This window comes from Solanum pennellii, chromosome 7, assembly GCF_001406875.1.
Source record: "Solanum pennellii chromosome 7, SPENNV200".
In the NCBI taxonomy this organism is placed as follows: Eukaryota; Viridiplantae; Streptophyta; class Magnoliopsida; order Solanales; family Solanaceae; genus Solanum; species Solanum pennellii.
Genome location: NC_028643.1, coordinates 22665351 through 22672593, shown reverse-complemented (window position 1 = coordinate 22672593; position 7243 = coordinate 22665351). Strand labels below are relative to the sequence as shown.

At 33.8% G+C, this 7243-nt stretch overlaps 1 long non-coding RNA gene across 1 annotated transcript; it reads left to right on the top strand.

Annotated features, from left to right (window-relative positions):
* The first annotated feature begins 4189 nt into the window (after positions 1-4189).
* Positions 4190-6516, top strand: LOC114078083. The gene is made up of 2 exons (XR_003579604.1): positions 4190-5236; positions 5941-6516. It is a non-coding gene; the product is annotated as an uncharacterized LOC114078083 (long non-coding RNA).
* The last annotated feature ends 727 nt before the right edge of the window (positions 6517-7243 follow it).

Here is a 7243-nt window from a genome sequence, read left to right as displayed (position 1 = left end):
TGGATTCAGGACCGGGTCTTGGGGGAGAAACATGATGAAGCTGATGCTGATTCAGTTTGCTGAATTTTATAAACTCTCTCTATGTATATACTAAGGTAGTACCACCTAATATTCCCTAAATTCCAACACATATAAAATAAATTTATCCCCTGATGACACGGTCCATGATGTGCCCTTCTCAACTAAGCACAATGCAGCAATGGTGGTCTTCCCTATTTTGAATGCTCAAAGTCCTTGCAAAGCAGCAGAACTTTAATCTTTCATATAAACCTGCAACACGGATGGAGAACTCTCTACAAGTCTAGCTAATTGACTCTACGAAAAAGCCTTGTGGTCCCCTTGAGGTTCACTTAGAAAACTACAGTCTTAGCTCTCTTCCTCTTTTTATGCTCTCTACGAGTATCTTGTACCTGATGAAACAAATCCTTCTCTTTTAGGTTAAGATCCTGCTTTTGTGAAATATTTGTATCAGTCTCGGTAGAAATTCCTAAGCATTTAAGATCCACATAAGTCCCTAAGCATACAAAAATGGATACACTCTTTCCTTCTTCGTCTGCACCATGTGGTAATCATACATGGCCAAGGAATTAAATTTTAGGCTATACTCACGCATACCTATATTTGCCTACTGCATATGTAAGAACTACTCAACTCGATCCTGTTGAAGGTCTTCATGTAGGTACTTCTCTATAGAGGCATAGGAGAACTCCTTCCACCAGCTAGAGGTGCATTAGTATCCCTAGATTTTTCCCATCCCTCATAAAATAATATAACTACATCACGTAACCTGAATGATCCTAACTCTACTCCCTCCATAACCGCAGCCCGCAAAACCTTCAATATTTTACAATTCATATAATAACATCCTTTTGATCTTCATTTGGATAACATATACGAAAAATTAAAGGAATCGAGTTCAAAAACTCACAAGCCCGCACAACTTCTAGGCTTTACGCTATTTCAAACTTTCATCCTGTCCAGCATGTTTACTAACCATAAACTTAATTGCTTACACAGTGCCCAATCCTCTTTGATATTCTTGAAGTTTGATAGGTGTTGGAGGTACAAAATCTTTGTCATCCTGATGTATCACTTGGAATGGTGATGTTGGATGTCTTTCTAATGTAGCTCTACCTGGAGAAAGAGGGATTGTAATATCTAGACCCAGACACTCGTTTTGAACCTCTAATCTATATCTTTGTTTATTAGGATTGTGACTATTACCCTCTCATGAAGTTATATCAATTATGTAGATATCTACCTTATCAACATCATATTCTGAAATGATTACATGAATAGGATATCATATAACATGATGACTTCTCTCTATAGCACGAATTTTCTATGAAGATGTGAAACAACACCAAAGTTTCCTATATCCTCATGATTGTAAGTATGGTGGTCCACACACCTATAAGCTAGACTCTACAACACATGGCTTTGTGGAATCTCTAGTACAAGACCTCTCTATGATACAAGGTTTTTCACGCCCTAAAAACTAGGGTACGGCTCGACTGGCCTCGATATTGAATGAATTGAGAAGTCGTCTATATAACATATGAATTGTAATGCACAGCCAAGCAGGCAACCTTTCACAACCTCTTGGAATGACAAGGTCACAACTAAACAAAATTTGATAAAAATAAGGTTAACTAGGCCATAATGTAACACAACTGAGCAATGGAATGCTGACAAGACCATAAACCAAACTGAATAAAACTATACATTAGCATCCGCAAAACTCCTATAAGAGAAACAAACTTAGTTTTCAAAACAGATAATGGATCCTGAAAAATAGAAAAATACAAACTCTCAGCTGAAGTTAGACACCTATTGCAACTAATGATAAAAGCATGTATTTGCACCTCCATCACAAATGTAGTGTATAAAAGAGGAGGGACATCAGTAAAAATACCATATACTGGTATGTAATTCTAAAAAGCAGTAAAACGGAGTATATCAAAGATACGAAACTAAAGTAAGGGATAGAAAAACCCCGAGATTCCAGAAGTTGAGGTTTCATAATGACATAACATTTATCTTCTAATGCAACTAATTAAGCACATATACCAATAATACCTCCCCAGTGGTGAGCTATACAATAATAATGCCATAGTAGTGACCCTTCTTAGCTAAGATGGACATCTCGGTGGTCAATGACGGAGTAAGAATCATCCCACCGAACATGTTTGTCGTGTTATTTTGGTGACAATGTAAGAATGTACCACCAGACATACATGCACTTGTGTTGTGGTGATTTAGAATGTACCCACTAGACATGTCTGTCGTGGTGGTGTGGTAAACTACAGTACTAAATCTTCCTACCGACATTACCCCTTTGGTAGTGTAACATGAAAACATAACCACTATAATCTACCAAGCCAAACATTCTCATATCGAGTGTATCTAATAATTATACCACATACGCAATCTTACTCTAAGAACGCGACTAAATAGTGCACTTCAAGACTCATGAATCGTAACTACGTACATGTTACATATAAAGATTTAAAATAGCATATAAATATGCTTACTCTATATTTAAGCAATCCCTACAAGGTTTAGATGTCATAAGGAATCCAGTACGCTTATGAATGATGTAACAAATCTACTTATAACGCCTTCACATATAGCTTGTGTTATTCAACCTGTATTTATAAGGTTAACCAATAAACAGAAACAGAAATAAGATGAAGCAAAAAAAATATAAAATAATCCGAGTCCACAGAAACTACTGTGTCTCCTTAAGAAATTTAATAACCTCACTGTACCCGAGGTTATGGATTAATTTCTCCCAAGATAAAACGGAATAGTTCTGTTAAAGAAATAGCGGTACCTCAAACTTCTTTAACGTCTACGAACTTCAGAACAGGAACAAGTCACACAGACTCAGTCGATCGACACTTTTATTTATTTGAGAGAAAAATTAATGCAGAGAAGGAAAATTTCAGCGTTTGAAAAATTGAAAATTGACTTCCTTTTATAGCCATTTTCAGCAAAGCGTGTATGTTCAGAGAAATCTGTACAGATCCGAAGTAACGGATTTTCGGAAAGTAACGACTTTTCGGAAAGAGTAACTTTTCGGAATGTTACCGTTACCCACAAATTTATAAGAGATAATATTAACATGATTCATTTAATTTAACAAAAACTGATTAAATAAATTTTGTCCAAAAAATTTATCAATCAAATCATTTACCAAATCCAAATCCAAAAGCCGAAGCCAATCGAGCGAGGACGACGGCGCGAAGGGGCATCTTCTTCTTAGCTCTTTAAGAAGTAATAGAAGGGCTTCCTTATATAAGGACAACAATTTGCCTTTCTTTTGCCGATATGGGAGAAATGACTTTTCATTTGCACTTTGCAAATGACTTCTCATTTTCCCTTCAAAATAGTTCCCTCACTTTTCATATTGGAAAAATTACATAAATTAGTACATTTTAATAAATAATTACTGATTTTAGCAATACTTTTTATTTATTACCATTTATAACAATATTATGTCAAATCTGCAATATGAATTAAAAGTGAATTATGTATGCAATATATATGAATTATAATTGTTTTTTGAAATATATTATGTTTGTTTGGTAAAAATTTGACACATTGTATTATAAGTGTATTAAAATGTGTGATAAAGGTATTATCCATTATTAAAATTTGTATTATATATGAATAATAAATTCTTCTTTGTAATATGTATTAAACTTGTATTATAAATGAATTAAAAGTGATCAAGTGAAAAAAAAGATATTATTGCTATAAATGGTAAATATTTTTTTATTTTTGTATATTTATGTAAGTTTCCCTTTCATATTCTCTCTTTTCTTTTCCCACTCACACTTTCTAAACCCAACAGCTTGAACAAGAGATCATATATTTTTATTTCTATTTGATCGACTCCTTTATGATCTGTATATATAAATATATTCTACCCATAAGGTGCTTTATAAACTTATTGTGACAATGATCACCAATATTTCTTAATATTTTGAATAAAACTCACACACACAACAACTTTTAAATGAAAACACATATAGGACCAGCTCACAGAACTCACGATAAGGGGTCTCCAAACACAATTTACAACTACGAAAACAATTGTATATTTATCGCCATTTGCGTCATATTCACATATTTAAATATTATTAAAATTACAGAGAATCACCATGTTTTTCCAATCTTTTAACAGAACCATACAATACCTCAATAGGATTTGAAAACATAGGTATACTAGTCCCATCAATGACGTATATTTGCTCTTGAAAATAGAGGGAAGGGGTGTCTAACTTTTATTTGAGTCCTTTAACATAATACAATGTCTGAATTATCTCTTGATCCTTCAGTACAAAACAACAAGCAAAAATAACTTTAAATAGTTATACAACACATCCAAGTCATTTATTTATTCAACAAACACATGATGGGCATAAATTCAAGAGAAATATATATGAAATGGTGTTCGTAGTATTAATTCAGTCATATTAACCACGACAATACACTACACTTAAATGACTAATACATGAACCTCCATTTACAAGACCAGGCCACACATCCTTCACCAAAAACAGTAATTAACATATGGAGAAACTTCTATTCACGACTCCCTATTACCATCCCATGAGTTGTACCCATAGGATACAACTATAACATGAAGAACGTGACATACATGAGAGAAGGGAACATTTACATACCTTACTTGAAGCATATATTGTCCCTTAAAATTGTATTTAACCAAGAAGAAATGTTATCTCTTTACTCCATAGACTGTTTTAAGTGAATAATATGATTTTTTTAGGAATAATACTTGATTCTTGGTTGATTTCTCAATTAGGCTTTCGGAGAGGAGAGGGATTCAAGTACGAGAAAAGACGAGCTTCATAAATAACTTAGGAACTGTCTCTAATGCATTCACCTCGTACATATCATTTTTAAGATATTTTTATTGACATAGCATGTGCCACTCACATTCCTAACACAACCAATTTAAGTTTCTGCATAGTTCGTAGTAAACAAAGCATATCTATTTTCTCTAATCTTTCTCCATCGATCCTAACGCCACAGCTAAAGAGCTCCACCTCCAAAAGTTTGCTCTATCCTCTTCTTTGGCTCTCAAATTTTCACCATGATGGTCTCCAAAAGAATTTCTCTCCTCTCTAAGCCTTTGTTTTCTCTTAATCTCCTCTTGTTCTTAACCTGACAGTTTGATGCAGTTTATAGCTGCCTCCTATCTCAGGTAACCGTAAATTTTATGGGTCTTTTTATTGTTTTGTTTCTGATTCCTTAAGTTTACTTTGGATATTTAATTTGTCGATTTTTCTTTGATTTCTTTATGTCCCACTTTTTTTTGTTGGTTCTTCAACTTTTCATTTTAGTTGTTTTCTGGTGGGTTTTGATTTTTTTGAATTTGGCTTTTTCTTCTATCTGGCTCCTCTTTTTCTTGACTGTCATCTAAAATTATGATTTGGAGATTTTAGGATATCTTTAATTTTTTTAAGTTGGCTAAATTGACAGTTCTATCATATAACAAATATTATTGTTTCATAAAGGATTCTGTTTTGAAAGAAAGGCTATATTATATGTTTGAACTCAATACTTTTTAGTGCCAAAGTTCATAAATTCGACAATACCATTGTCGGTAAGACATTTGTGTTCTATAGATATCTATGAGCAGAATTTGTGAATTTTGATGCTTTTTTTTGGCTTGATCAAATTTCATATGAGTGAACCTCCATTTTTCTTTTAATTGTTCTTTATTAAGTATTCGGGTAATGGGGTAGAGGGTGAGCAAAGGTGGAGATGTTATGCTCTTGTTTCTTTCTTCTCACTTGGATAGAGCTTTTAAGTCAGGAGGTAGCCAATGCTAATGTCGACTGCATTACAAGACTCTTTTTTTAATCCTTTAATTATAACTCATCTTTTCTGGACTTTTCTCTACAGATTTATCTCGAATCTTCTGGATTAAGTCAATAACGTCTTCCTTGGTCCTCCCACTTTGATGCTGCAAGAGCTTTCCATTTGTTCACTTGAAATAAAGAGTAGGATAACCTTGGATCTCGAAAGTTTCCTGTGGAATGTATCAATTGTGGCAATCATAACATCAGCATCACTTTCAAATGACACATCCACTTCATCAAGGATTGGGGCCAACTGCTTGCACTGTCCATGCCATGGGGCATAGAACTCGACGTATACATTCTTCCCAGGGTTGAAAGCCATTTTCAGCAACCACAACTTTAACAAGTTCGTTGTTAACCTGTGGAATACCAAGGCATACTCAACTCGATAATAATAAATTTCTCGACTTTACTTTTCAGTACAACATATTATAATGACCCTGTGTTCATGTTGGGCCCAGGCAACGCCCGAGCTACCTTTACTATCATTTTATAAGATTGAAAACAAAAAAAAAGATCAATTTTATGAAATTAAGACATAAGATATTATGATTTTTTTTATTTTACTACCGCCAATTTAATCAAGCTCATCCAATAAGAAAGATTTAAATTTTCTGGACATGACCAATTCAATTTATCCTCAAATAAATAAAATAGAGATAGAATAGGTATACTAGATATGGTGGGCGAGTCTAAAGAATTCTTTATGATTTGAAAAATAAACTTATGTTTAGATTTAATAAGTAGAAAAAAATTGCAAGAAAGTTTTGTGAGGAGAAAGAAGAAGAAGAAGAAAAGGTTTAAAATGAGTGAGAAAAAGTAAGGAAATAAAAAGAAAATGATACCTCTCAAAACATAGCTTGCAGCATAGATTTCACCTCCACTCCTCCTCCAACCACTATAATCAATCCAAGTCAAGTGGAACCCTCCTTTGAAAGATACTCTCAAAATTAATATTGACAAATCCTTCGACACCTTAACCGCATATGAGGCACCGGAGGAGCAATTTGGGATGACCTTAGAAACTTGAAAGTTGGTTTCCACTACAAATTGATGGGAATTACCTCAGCCCATAAGGAAATCCTTTCCTTACTTAAAGGAGCAGAGTTGGCCGACTAATTTCACCTCAAGACATTGGAGATATAGACCAATTCTAGTGATAATACGAATTCTAATAGAAAATATCTAATCTATAAGCCACTGGTTTCCTCATGCATGTATTTTCTGGAAAAATTAGGAATCTGACAATCAAACATAAGTTTATGAGAGCAACAAATTAGCACACATACTAGCAACTTATGCGAGCAAAAATGGTATTGATGTAACACTTCAAAAGTCTAAGACGT